The 13,526-nt window shown below is 34.8% G+C and overlaps 1 long non-coding RNA gene across 2 annotated transcripts in view; it reads right to left on the bottom strand.

Moving 5' to 3' along the window:
- LOC131071845 (uncharacterized) overlaps window positions 1-13,526 on the bottom strand; it is a 91,498-nt gene that overhangs the window by 37,412 nt on the left and 40,560 nt on the right. The window lies entirely within an intron of this gene.

Here is a 13,526-nt window from a genome sequence, read left to right as displayed (position 1 = left end):
AATTTCAACATGCATATAATATGAATTATATAGAATATTATTTATTCACACATCATAGGCACACATAGTGATATGCCACAAAGACAATAGGGAAACAATATGCTAAGATGTTATAACCAAAATAATCATGTTTTATATATATCACTAGTATATCCTTATTAGAGTTTGAGATAAGGTTCTTACACTACTGATGATAAACGAACTAATTATAATTAAGACTATAATTTTTTTTTGCTTTGAGAGTTTCAACATGCATATAATATTATTTATTTTAAATGAATATATTTACACAAACTTGTCTTAGCTTCAAGAATATTTTTTCAAATATTCTCTACTAACAAGGCCAACCACGTAAAGGTGGAAGCTTGTTTGGCCTCCCCTAATTGACCTAAGACAACCACAAAACAACACAACACACAAATACACACAATACTACACACGACATGACATATTTTGTTTTATTTATAATAAAAATTATTTACAGTGTTAATATGTTATGAGTCAAAATACATTTTTAAATAATTATGGTGAAATTCTTATGTTTTCTAAATGATATTTTTATAGTGAAAAATGTTTCTTTGTGCATTATTTTATTAACATTTCTTTTGAAATATTCATAAAACATTTAGGAAGGGGGTTTATGTTTTTTTTTAAATTAAAGGCATTCCCCATGACCCAAGCCAATGTCTGTCTGCCTCACCTTGGTCTTACTTACTATCAAGTTCGGGTCAGGAAGGAGTTGAGGCAAAAGGAGACTTATATTGCGAGGGTTATTTATAATTATCGATTTGAAATATTCATAAAACATTTAGGAAGGGGGCTTATGTGTTTTTAAAAATTAGAGGCATTCCCCACAACCCAGTCCAATGCATGTCCACCTTACCTTGGTCTTATTTACTACCAAGTTGGGGTCAGGAAAGAGTTGAGACAAAAGAATGGGCTTATGTTGCGAGGGTTATTTATAATTATCAATTTGAAATATTCATAAAATATTTAGGAAAGGGGATTATTATTTTTTTAAATTAGAGGCATTCCCAATAACCTAGCTTAACATCTGTCTGCTTTACATTGGACTTATTTACTACCAAGTTGGGGTTAGGAGGGAGTTGAGGTGAAAGAAGGGGGTTTATGTTGCGAGGGTTATTTATAATTATTGATTTGAAATATTTATAAAATATTTAGAAAGGTGTCTTTTTTTTTTTTTAAATTAGAGGCATCCTCCATGACCCAACCCAATGCATTTCCGTCTTACCTTGGTTTTATTTAATGCCAAGTTGGGGTCAAGAAGGAGTTGAAGTGAAGAAAAGAGGCTTATATTGAGAGGGTTGTTTATAATTATCGATTTGAAATATTCATAAAACATTTAGGAAGAGGGTTTATATTTTTTTCAAAATTAGAAACATTCCCCACGACCCAGCTCAATGTCTATTCGCCTTACCTTGATCTTACTTATTGTCAAGTTCAATTCAATAAGAAGTTGAGGCGAAGGAAGGAGGTTTATGTTGCAAGGGTTATTTATAATTATCGATTCAAAATATTCATAAAACATTTAAGAATGAGGCTAATATTTTTTTTTCAAAATTAGAGACATTCTACACTACCCAGCCCAACGCATGTCCACCTTACCTTAGTCTTACTACCAAGTTGGGGTCAGAAAGGAGTTGAGTCGAAGGAAGGGGCTTATGTTGTGAGAGTTATTTATAATTATCGATTTAAAATATTCATAAAACATTTAGGGATGAGACTTAGATTTTTTACTTACTGCCAAGTTGGGGTCATGAAGGAGTTCTGAGGAAACAAGGGGCTTATGTTGCGATGGTTATTTATTATTACCGATTTGAAATATTCATAAAACATTTAAAAAGGGGGATTATATATTTTTTTAAATTAGAGGCATTCCCCGTGACCTAGCCCAACGTCTGCCCATCTTACCTTGGTCTTACTTACTACCAAGTTGGGGTCAGCAAGGAGTTGAGGGGGAAGAAGGAAGCTTATGTTGCAAAGGTTATTTATAATCATCGATTTGAAATATTCATAAAATATTTAAGAAGAAGGTTTATTTTATTTTTTCAAATTAGAGGCATTCCCCACGACCCAGCCCAATGCTTTTTTGTCTTACCTTGGTCTTACTTACTCCCAAGTTGGAGTCAAGAAAGATTTGAAGTGAAGGAAGGGGACCTATATTGCGAGATTTATTTATAATTATCGATTTGAAATATTCATAAAATATTTAGGAAGGAAACTTTTTTTCTTTAAATTAAAGGCATTCTTGATGACCAACCCAACGCATGTTCGTCTTACCTTGGTCTTACTTACTGCAAGTTGGGTTAGGAAAAAATTGAGACGAAGGAAGGGGGCTTATATTGCGAGGGTTATTTATAATTATCGATTTGAAATATTCATAAAACATTTAGGAAGAGGGCTTATGTTTTTTTTAAATTAGAGGCATTCCCCACGACTCAGCCCAATGTCTATCCACCTTACCTTGGTCTTACTTATTGCCAAGTTGGGGTCAATAAGGAGTTGAGGCGAAGGAAGGGGCTTATGTTGCGAGGGTTATTTATAATTATCAATTTGAAATATTCATAAAATATTTAGGAAGAGGTTTTTTTTTTAATTAGAGGCATTCCCCACGACTCAGCCCAACGTTTATCCGTCTTACCTTGGTTTTACTTACTACCAGGTTGGGGTCAGGAAAGAGTTGAGACGAAAGAAGGGGGCTTATGTTGCGAGGGTTATTTATAATTATCGATTTGAAATATTCATAAAACATTTAGAAATGGGTCTTATGTTATTTTTTAAATTAGAGGCATTCATCACGATCCAACCCAATGTCTATCCACCTTAGCTTGGTTTTACTTAATGTCAAGTTGGGGCCAGGAAGAAGTTGAGGCGAAGGAAGAGGGCTTATGTTGTGAGGGTTATTTATAATTTTTGATTTGAAATATTCATAAATTATTTAAGGAGAAATCTTATGTTTTTTTTTTCTATCAGAGGCATTCTCCATGACCCAGCCCAACACACATCTGTCTTATCTTGATCTTACTTGATGTCAAGTTAGGATCAAGAAGGAGTTGAGGTGAAGGAAAGAGGATTTTGTTGCGAGGTTATTTATAATTATCGATTTAAAATATTCATAAAACATTTAAAAATGGGGCTTATATTTTTCCTAAAATAGAGGCATTATCCACTATCCAGCTCAACGCATGTCCACCTTACCTTGGTCTTACTTACTGTCAAGTTGGGGTTAGGAAGGAGTTGAGACAAAAGAAGAGGGCTTATGTTGTAAGAGTTATTTATAATTATCGATTTATAATATTCATAAAACATTTAGGAATGGGGTTTATATTTTTATTTACTGCCAAGTTGGGGTTAGAAATGAGTTCAGATGAAAGAAGGGGCTTAAGTTGTGATGGTTATTTATTATTATCTATTTGAAATAATTATAAAATATTTAGGAAGGGAGTTTATATTTTATTTTAAATTAGAGGTATTCTCCACGACCCAGCCCAACATTTGTTCGCCTTACCTTGGTCTTACTTACTGCCAAGTTGGGGTCAGGAAGGAGTTGAGGGAGAAGAAGGGGGCTTATGTTGCGAGGTTATTTATGTCTTACTTTGGTCTTACACAATGCCAAGTTGGGGTCAGGAAGGAGTTGAAGGGAAAGAAGGGGGCTTATGTTGCAAGGGTTATTTATGCCTTACCTTGGTCTTACATAATGCCAAGTTGGAGTCAGGAAGGTGTTGAGGTGAAGGAAGGGGGCTTATGTTACGAGAGTTATTTATAATTATCGATTTAAAATATTCATAAAACATTTTAAAATGGGGCTTATATTTTTTTTAAATTAGAGGCATTATCCACTACCTAGCCCAACACATGTCCACCTTACCTTGGTCTTACTTACTGCCAAGTTGGGGTCCGGAAAGAGTTGAGAGGAAGGAAGGGGGCTTATGTTGTGAGGGTTATTTATAATTATCGATTTGAAATATTCATAAAATATTTAGAAATGAAACATATTTTTTACTTACTGTCAAGTTGGGGTCAGGAAGAAGTTCAAACGAAAGAAGGGGTTTATGTTGCAATAGTTATTTATTATTATCGATTTGAAATATTTATAAAACATTTAGGAATGGGGCTTATGTTTTTCTTAAAATTAGAGGCACTCATCACGACACAATCGAATGTTTGTCTACCTTACCTTGGTCTTACTTACTGCTAAGTTGGGGTCAGGAAGGAGTTGAGGGGGAAGAACGGGGCTTATGTTGCGAGGGTTATTTATAATTATTGATTTGAAATATTCATAAAACATTTAAGAAGGGGGTTTATATTTTTTTTTAAATTAGAGGCATTCCCTACGACCCAGCTCAATGTTTGTCTACCTTACCTTGGTCTTACTTACTTACTTAGTGCCAAGTTGGGGTCAGGAAGAATTTGAAGCAAAGAAAACAGGCTTATTTTGCAAGGGTTGTATATAATTATCAATTTGAAAAATTCATAAAATATTGAAAAAGGGGGCTTATGTTTTTTTTTTTTAAATTAGAGACATTCCTGATTATCAACCCAACGCATGTTTGTCTTACCTTGGTCTTACTTACTACAAGTTGGGGTCAGGAATGAATTGAGGCGAAAGAAGGGGGCTTATTTTGCGATGGTTATTTATAATTATTGATTTGAAACATTCATAAAACATTTAGGAAGAGAGTTTATGTGTTTTTTTTTTTTAATTAGAGGCATTCCCCACGACCTAGCCCAACGTCTGTCCATCTTACCTTGATCTTACTTACTGCCAAGTTGGGGTTAATAAGGAGTTGAGGTGAAGGAAGGGGCTTATGTTGTCAAATTATTTATAATTATTAATTTGAAATATTCATAAAACATTTAGGAAGGGGACTGATATTTTTTTTTAATTAGAGGCATTCCCCATGACCTAGCCCAACGTCTATCTGTCTTACTTTGGTCTTACTTACTGCCAAGTTGGGGTCAGGAAGGAGTTGAGATGAAAGAAAGGAGCTTATGTTGCGAGAGTTATTTATAATTATCAACTTGAAATATTCATAAAATATTTAAGGGTGGTCTTATTTTTTTTTTTTAAATTAAAGGCATTCATTCATAAAACATTTAGGAAGGGGGCTTATATATTTTTTTAAATTAGAGGCATTCCCCACGACCTAGCCCAATGTCTATTTGTCTTCCCTTGGTCTTACTGTCAAGTTGGGTCAGGAAGGAGTTGAGACGAAAGAAGGGGGCTTATGTTGCGAGGGTTATTTATAATTATCGATTTGAAATTTATTTATTTTTCTAAATTAGAGGCATTCACCATGACCTAGCCCAACGCATGTTCATCTTACTTTGGTCTTACTTAATGTCAAGTTGGCGTCAGCAAGGAGTTGAGGTGAAAGAAGGGGGCTTATGTTATGAAGATTATTTATAATTATCGATATTAAATATTCATAAATCATTTTTCAAAATTAGAAGTGGGGTTTTTTTTTTTTTTTTAAACTAAAAGATTTCCCATGACCCAACCCAACGCATGTTGCCTTACCTTGGTCTTACTTACTATAAAGTTGAGGTCAGTAATGAGTCGAGGCAAAAGAAGAGGCTTAAGTTGCGAGGGTTATTTATAATTATCAATTTGAAATATTCGTAAAATATTTAAGGAGACTTATGTTTTTTTTAATTAGAGGCATTCCTCACGACCCAGCCCAACGCCTATCTGCCTTACCTTAGTCTTATTTTCTGCCAAGTTGGGGTCGGGAAGGAGTTGAAGCGAATGAAACGGGCTTATGTTGTGAAGGTTATTAATAATTATCAATTTGAAATATTCATAAAACATTTAGGGAGGGGTTTTATATTTTTCTTTAAATTAGAAGCATTCTCCACGACCCAGCCCAACGTTTGTCCACCTTACTTTGGTCTTACTTAATGTCAAGTTAGGGTAAGGAAAGAGTTGAAACGAAGGAACGGGGCTTATGTTGCGAGGGTTATTTATAATTATCGATTTGAAATATTCATAAATGATTTAGGAAGGGTCTTATATTTTTTTTAAAATTAGAAGCATTCCTCATGACCCAACTCAACACCTGTCTGCCTTACCTTAGTCTTACTTACGGTCAAGTTGGGGTCAGTAAGGAGTTGAGGCGAATAAGGGGGGAGGGTTATTTATAATTATCAATTTAAAATATTCATAAAACATTTAAGAATGGGTTTATGTTTTTTCAAAATTATAGACATTCTCCACTACCCAGCCCAACGCTTGTCCAACTTACCTTGGTCTTACTGTCAAGTTGAAGTCAGGAAGGAGTTAAGGTGAAAAAAAGGGGCATACGGTGCAAGACTTATTTATAACTATCAATTTGAAATATTCATTAAAAATTGAGAAAGAGAGCTTATGTATTTTTCAAAACTAGAAGCATTCCCCACGACTCAGCCCAACGCCCGTCTGCCTTACCTTGGTCTTACTTACTGCCAAGTTGGGGTCAAGAAAGAGTTGAGATGAAGGAAGGAGGCTTATGTTGCAAGGGTTATTTATAATTATCGATTTGAAATATTCATAAAATATTTTCAAAATTAGAGGCATTTCCCACGACCCAGTCCAACGTCTATCTATCTTGTATTGGTCTTACTTACTATCAAGTTGAGGTCAGGAAGAACTTGAGACGATGGAAGAGGGCTTATGTTGTGAAGGTTATTTATAATTATCGATTTGAAATATTAGTTGTTTTTTTTAAATTAGAGGCATTCTCCATGACCCAGCCCAACACATTTTCGTCTTACTTTGGTCTTACTTAATATCAAGTTGGGCTCAATAGGAGCCGAGGTGAAAGAAGGGGGCTTATGTTGCAAGGGTTATTTATAATTATCGATTTGAATATTTATAAATCTTTTTTCAAAATTAAAAGTGGGCTTTTTTTTTTTAAATCAGAAGATTTCCCACAAACCAACCCAATGCATGTCTGCCTTATCTTGGTCTTACTTACTATGAAGTTGAGGTCAGTAAAGAGTTGAGACAAAAGAAGGGGCTTAAGTTGTGAGGGTTATTTATAATTATCAATTTGAAATATTCGTAAAATATTTCAGGAGGCTTATGTTTTTCTTTTTAATTAGAGGCATTCCACACGACTCAGCCCAATGTTTATCTATCTTACCTTGGTCTTACTTTCTGCCAAGTTGGAGTCAGGAAAGAGTTGAGGCGAATGAAGGGGGTTTATGTTGCGAGGGTTATTTATAATTATCAATTTAAAATATTCATAAAATATTTAGGGAGGGGTTTTATGTTTTTTTTAAATTAGAAGCATTCCCCATGATCCAGCCCAACGCCCGTCTGCCTTACCTTGGTCTTACTTACTGCCAAGTTGAAGTCAAGAAGGAGTAAGGAAGGGGGCTTATGTTGTGAGGGTTATTTATAATTATTGATTTGAAATATTCATAAAATATTTTCAAAATTAGAGGCATTTCCTATGACCCAGTCCAACATCTATCTATCTTATCTTGGTCTTACTTACTGTCAAGTTGAGGTCAGGAAGGACTTGAGACGATGGAAGGGGGCTTATGTTACGAGGGTTATTTATAATTATCGATTTGAAATATTGGTTGTTTTTTTTAAATTAGAGGCATTCTCCACGACCCAACCCAACGCATGTCCATCTTACTTTCATCTTACTTAATGCCAAGTTGGGGTCAAGAAGAAGTTGAGGTGAAGGAAAGGAGCTTGTGTTGCGAGGGTTATTTATAATTATCGATTTGAAATATTCATAAATCATTTTTCAAAATTAGAAGTGGGCTTATATTTTTTTTTTTAAATTAAAAGATTTTTCACGACCCAACCCAACGTATGTCCGCCTTACCTTGGTCTTATTTAATGTGAAGTTGAGGTCAGTAAGGAGTTAAGGCAAAAATAGGGGCTTAAGTTGCGAGGGTTATTTATAATTATCAAGTTGAAATATTTTTAAAACATTTAAAGAAGATTAAGTTTTTTTTTTAATTAGAGGCATTCTCTACAACCCAGCCCAACGTCTATCTACCTTACCTTAGTCTTACTTTCTGTCAAGTTGGGGTCAGGAAAGAGTTGAGGCGAATGATTGAGGCTTATGTTGGGAAGATTATTTATAATTATCAATTTGAAATATTCATAAAACATTTAGGGAGGGGTTTTATATATATTTTTTTAAATTAGAGGCATTCCCCACGACCCAGCCCAATGCTTGTCCGCCTTACCTTGGTCTTACTTAATGCCAAATAGGGGTCAGGAAGAAGTTGAGGCAAAGGAAGGGGGCTTATGTTGCGAGGGTTATTTATAATTATCGATTTGGAATATTCATAAAACATTTAGAAAGGGCCTTATTTTTTTTTCAAAATTATAAATATTCCCCACGATCCAGCTCAACGTCTATCTGCCTTACCTTGGTCTTAATTACTGTCAAGTTGGAGTCAGTAAGGAGTTGAGGAGAATAAGAGGGAGGGTTATTTATAATGATGATTTAAAATATTCATAAAATATTTAACAAATGGAACTTATGTTTTTTTTAATTTAGAGGCATTCTCCACTACCCAGTCCAACGTCTGTCTAACTTACTTTGGTCTTACTTACTACCAAATTAAAGTCAGGAAGGAGTTGAAGCGAAAGAAAGAGGTTTATGTTGCAAGGCTTATTTATAATTATCGATTTGAAATATTCATAAAATTTTTAGGAAGAAAACTTATGTATTTTTCAAAACTAAAAGCATTCCCCACGACTCAGCCCAATGTTCGTCTGCCTTACCTTGGCCTTACTTACTGCCAAGTTGGGGTCAAGAAGGACTTGAGATAAAAGAATGGTTTATATTGCGAGTGTTATTTATAATTATCGATTTGAAATATTCATAAAATATTTAGGAAAGGGGTTTAAGTTTTTTTCAAAATTAGAGGCATTCCCCACAACCCAATCCAACGTCTATTTGTCTTACCTTGGTCTTACTTACTATCAAGTTGGGGTCAGGAAGGAGTTGAGACGAAGGAAGGGCGCTTTTGTTGCGAGGCTTATTTATAATTATCGATTTCAAATATTCATAAAAACTTTTAGGAAGAGAGTTTATGTATTTTTCAAAACTAGTCAACTTTGTTAGAGTTTGTTAATATCTTTCCCTCTATTTCGTTATCATCTACAAGTTGAGTTTGATCTTTAGGCCTTTTGTTTATCAAAGTTTGGATATACAAGTGTCCTAATCCTATTGACACGTTATTGCTTATCCTTGCAATATTATATTTCCCATGACCCAGGCCAATGCTCGTCTGTCTTACTTTGGTCTTACTTACTGTCAAGTTGAGGTCAAAAAGAAGTTGAGACGAAGAAAGGGGCTTATGTTGTGAGGGTTATTTATAATTATCGATTTAAAATATTCATAAAATATTTAAGAAGAGGGTTTATGTTTTTTTCAAAATTAGAGGCATTCCCCACGACCCAGTCCAACGTTTATCTGCCTTACCTTGGTCTTACTTACTGCCAAGTTGGGGTCAGGAAGGAGTTGAGATGAAGGAAGGGGTCTTATGTTGCAAGGGTTGTTTATAATTATCAATTTGAAATTTTTTTATTTTTATTTTTTTTAACTAGAGTCATTCCCCACGACCCAGCCCAATGCATGTCCACCTTACTTTGGTCTTACTTAATGTCAAGTTGGGATCAAGAATGGAGTTGAGATGAAGGAAGGGGGCTTATGTTGTGAGGGTTATTTATAATTATCGATTTGAAATATTCATAAATCATTTTTCAAAATTAGAAGTGGGCTTATATTTTTTTTTAAATTATAAGATTTTCCACGACCTAACCCAACGCATGTTTGTCTTACCTTGGTTTTACTTACTGTGAAACTGAGGTCGGTAAAGAGTTGAGGGAAAATAAGGGGCTTAAGTTGCGAAGGTTATTTATAATTATCAATTTGAAATATTCGTAAAACATTTAAGGAGGTTTTTTTTTTTAATTAGAGGCATGCCCCACGATTTAGCCCAACGCCTATCCGCATTACCTTGGCCTCACTTTCTGCCAAGTTGGGGTCATGAAGGAGTTGAGACGAATAAAGGGGCTTATGTTACAAGGGTTATTTATAATTATCAATTTAAAATATTCATAAAATATTTAAGGAGGGGTTTTATGTTTTTTTTAAATTAGAAGCATTCCCCACGACCCAGCCCAATGCCTATTCGCTTTACCTTGGTCCTACTTAATATCAAATTGGGGTCAAGAAAGAATTGAGGCGAAGGAAGAGGGCTTATGTTGTGAGGGTTATTTATAATTATCGATTTGAAATATTAATAAAACATTTACGAAAGGGTTTTATATTTTTTTCAAAATTAGAAGTATTTTCCACGATCCAGTCCAACGCCTGTCCACCTTACCTTGGTCTTACTTACTGCCAAGTTGGGGTCAGTAAGAAGTTGAGACGAATAAGGGGAGAGGCTTATTTATAATTATTGATTTAAAATATTCATAAAATATTTAAGACAGGCTTTTTTTTTTTCAAAATTAGAGGTATTTTCCACTACCAAGCCCAACGCCTGTCCAACTTACCTCTGTTTTACTTACTACCAAGTTGGGGTCAGGAAAAAGTTGAGGCGAAAAAAAGGTGCTTATGTTGCAAGGCTTATTTATAATTGTCGATTTGAAATATCATAAAAAATTTAAGAAGAGAGCTTATGTATTCTTCAAAACTAAAAGCATTCCCCACGACTTAGCCCAACGTCCGTCTGCCTTACCTTGGTCTTACTTACTACCAAGTTGGGGTCAAGAAGGAGTTGAGACGAAGAAAGGATGCTTATGTTGTAAGGGTTATTTATAATTATCGATTTGAAATATTCATAAAATATTTAGTAAGAGAGTTTGTGTGTTTTTTAAAATTAGAGGCATTCCCCACGACCCAATCCAACATCTATCTGCCTTACCTTGGTCTTATTTACTATCAAGTTGGGGTCAGGAAGGAGTTGAGACGAAGGAAGGGGGATTATGTTGCGAGGCTTATTTATAATTATTGATTTGAAATATTTATTTTTATTTTAAATTAGAGGCATTGCCCATAACCCAGCCCAACGCATGTTCGTCTTACTTTGGTCTTACTTAATACCAAGTTGGGGTCAGGAAGGAGTTGAGGTGAAGGAAAGGGGCTTATATTGCGAGGGTTATTTATAATTATCGATTTGAAATATTCATAAATCATTTTTCAAAATTAGAAGTGGGCTTATGTTTTTTTTTTAATTAGAAAATTTCCCACGACCCTACCCAACGCATGTCCACCTTACCTTGGTCTTATTTACTGTGAAGTTGAGGTCAGTAAGGAGTTGAGACAAAAGAAGGGGCTTAAGTCACGAGGGTTATTTATAATTTTTAGTTTTAAATATTCGTAAAAAATTTGAGGTTTATATTTTTTCTTTATTTAGAGGCATTCCCCACGACCCAGCCCAATGCCTATCTGCCTTACTTTGGTCTTACTTTCTACCAAGTTGGGGTTAGGAAGGAGTTGAGGCAAATGAAGGGGGTTTATGTTTCGAGGGCTACTTATAATTATCAATTTGAAATATTCATTAAACATTTAGGGAGGGGTATTATGTTTTTTTTAAATTAGAGGCATTTCTCACGACCCAGTCCAACATCTGTCTGTCTTACCTTGGTTTTATTTAATATCAAGTTGGGGTCAGGAAGGAGTTGAGGCGAAGGAATGGGGCTTATGTTGTGAGGGTTATTTATAATTATCGATTTGAAATATTCATAAAATATTTTAAAATGGCCTTATGTTTTTTTTCAAAATTAGAAGTAATCCCCACGACCTAGCCCAACGCATATCCACTTTACCTTGGTCTTATATACTGCCAAGTTGGGGTTAGTAAAGAGTTGAGGCGAATACGGGGGGAAGGTTATTTATAATTATCGATTTAAAATATTTATAAAACATTTAAAAATGAGGCTTATGTTTTTTCAAAATTAGAGGCATTCTCCACTATCCAGTCCAACGCCTGTCCAACTTACCTTGGTCTTACTTACTACCAAGTTGGGGTTAGGAAGGAGTTGAGGCGAAAGAAAGAGGCTTATGTTGCAAAGCTTATTTATAATTATCGATTTGAAATATTTATAAAAAATTACGAAGAAAGTTTATGTATTTTTCAAAACTAGAAGCATTCCCGATGACCTAGTCCAACACCCGTCTGCCTTACCTTGGTCTTACTTACTGCCAAGTTGGGGTCAAGAAAAGAGTTGAGACGAAGGAAGGGGGCTTATGTTTTGAGGGTTATTTATAATTATCAATTTGAAATATTCATAAAATATTTAGGAAGGGGTTTATGTTTTTTTTTCAAAATTAGAAGCATTCCCCATGACCCAGTCCAACGTCTATATGTATTACTTTGGTCTTACTGTCAAGTTGGGGTCATGAAAAAGTTGAGACGAAAGATGGGGGCTTATGTTGTGAGGGTTATTTATCATTATCGATTTGAAATATTTGTTTTTATTTAAATTAGTGGCATTGCCCACAACCCAATCCAACGCATGTCCGTCTTACTTTGGTCTTACTTAATACCAAGTTGGGGTCAGAAAGGAGTTGAGGTGAAGGAAGGAGGCTTATGTTGCGAGGGTTATTTATAATTATCGATTTGAAATATTCATAAATCATTTTTCAAAATTAGAAGTGGACTTATGTTTTTGTTTTAATTAGAAGATTTCTCACGACCCAACCCAACGCATGTTTGCTTTATCTTGGTTTTACTTACTATGAAGTTGAGGTCAGTAAAGAGTTGAAGCAAAAGGAGCTTAAGTTGCGAGAGTTATTTATAATTATCAATTTGAAATATTTGTAAAACATTTAACGAGGCTTGTGTTTTTTTTTTAATTAGAGGCATTCCCCACAACCTAGTCCAACACCTATCCGCCTTACCTTGGTCTTACTTTCTACCAAGTTGGGGTCAGGAAGGAGTTGGGGAGAATGAAAGGGGCTTATGTTGCGAGGGTTATGTAAAATTATCAATTTAAAATATATTCATAAAACATTTAGGGGTTTTATGTTTTTTTTAAAATTAGAGGCATTCCCCACGACCCAGCCCAACACCTGTCCGCCTTACCTTGGTCTTACTTCATGCCAAGTTGGGGTCAAGAAGGAGTTGAGGCAAAGGAAGGGGGCTTATGTTGCGAAAGTTATTTATAATTATCAATTTGAAATATTCACAAAACATTTAGGAAGAGCCTTATATTTTTTTCAAAATTAGAAGCATTCCCCACGACCCAACCCAACGTATGTCCACATTACCTTGGTCTTACTTACTGCCAAGTTGGGCTCAGTAAAGAGTTGAGGCGAAAAAAAGGGTAAAGTTATTTATAATTATCGATTTAAAATATTCACATAAAACATTTAACAATGGGGCTTATGTTTTTTTAAAATTAGAGGCATTATCCACTACCTAGCCCAATGTCTGTCCAACTTACCTTGGTTTTACTTACTGTCAAGTTGGGGTCAAGAAGGATTTGTGGCGAAAGAAATGTGTTTATGTTGCAAGGTTTATTTATAATTATCGAT

Source organism: Cryptomeria japonica, chromosome 1 (assembly GCF_030272615.1).
Source record: "Cryptomeria japonica chromosome 1, Sugi_1.0, whole genome shotgun sequence".
NCBI classification, from domain to species: Eukaryota; Viridiplantae; Streptophyta; class Pinopsida; order Cupressales; family Cupressaceae; genus Cryptomeria; species Cryptomeria japonica.
The sequence above is the reverse complement of the archived record's forward strand: the minus strand, read 5'-3'. Positions and strand labels throughout refer to the sequence as shown.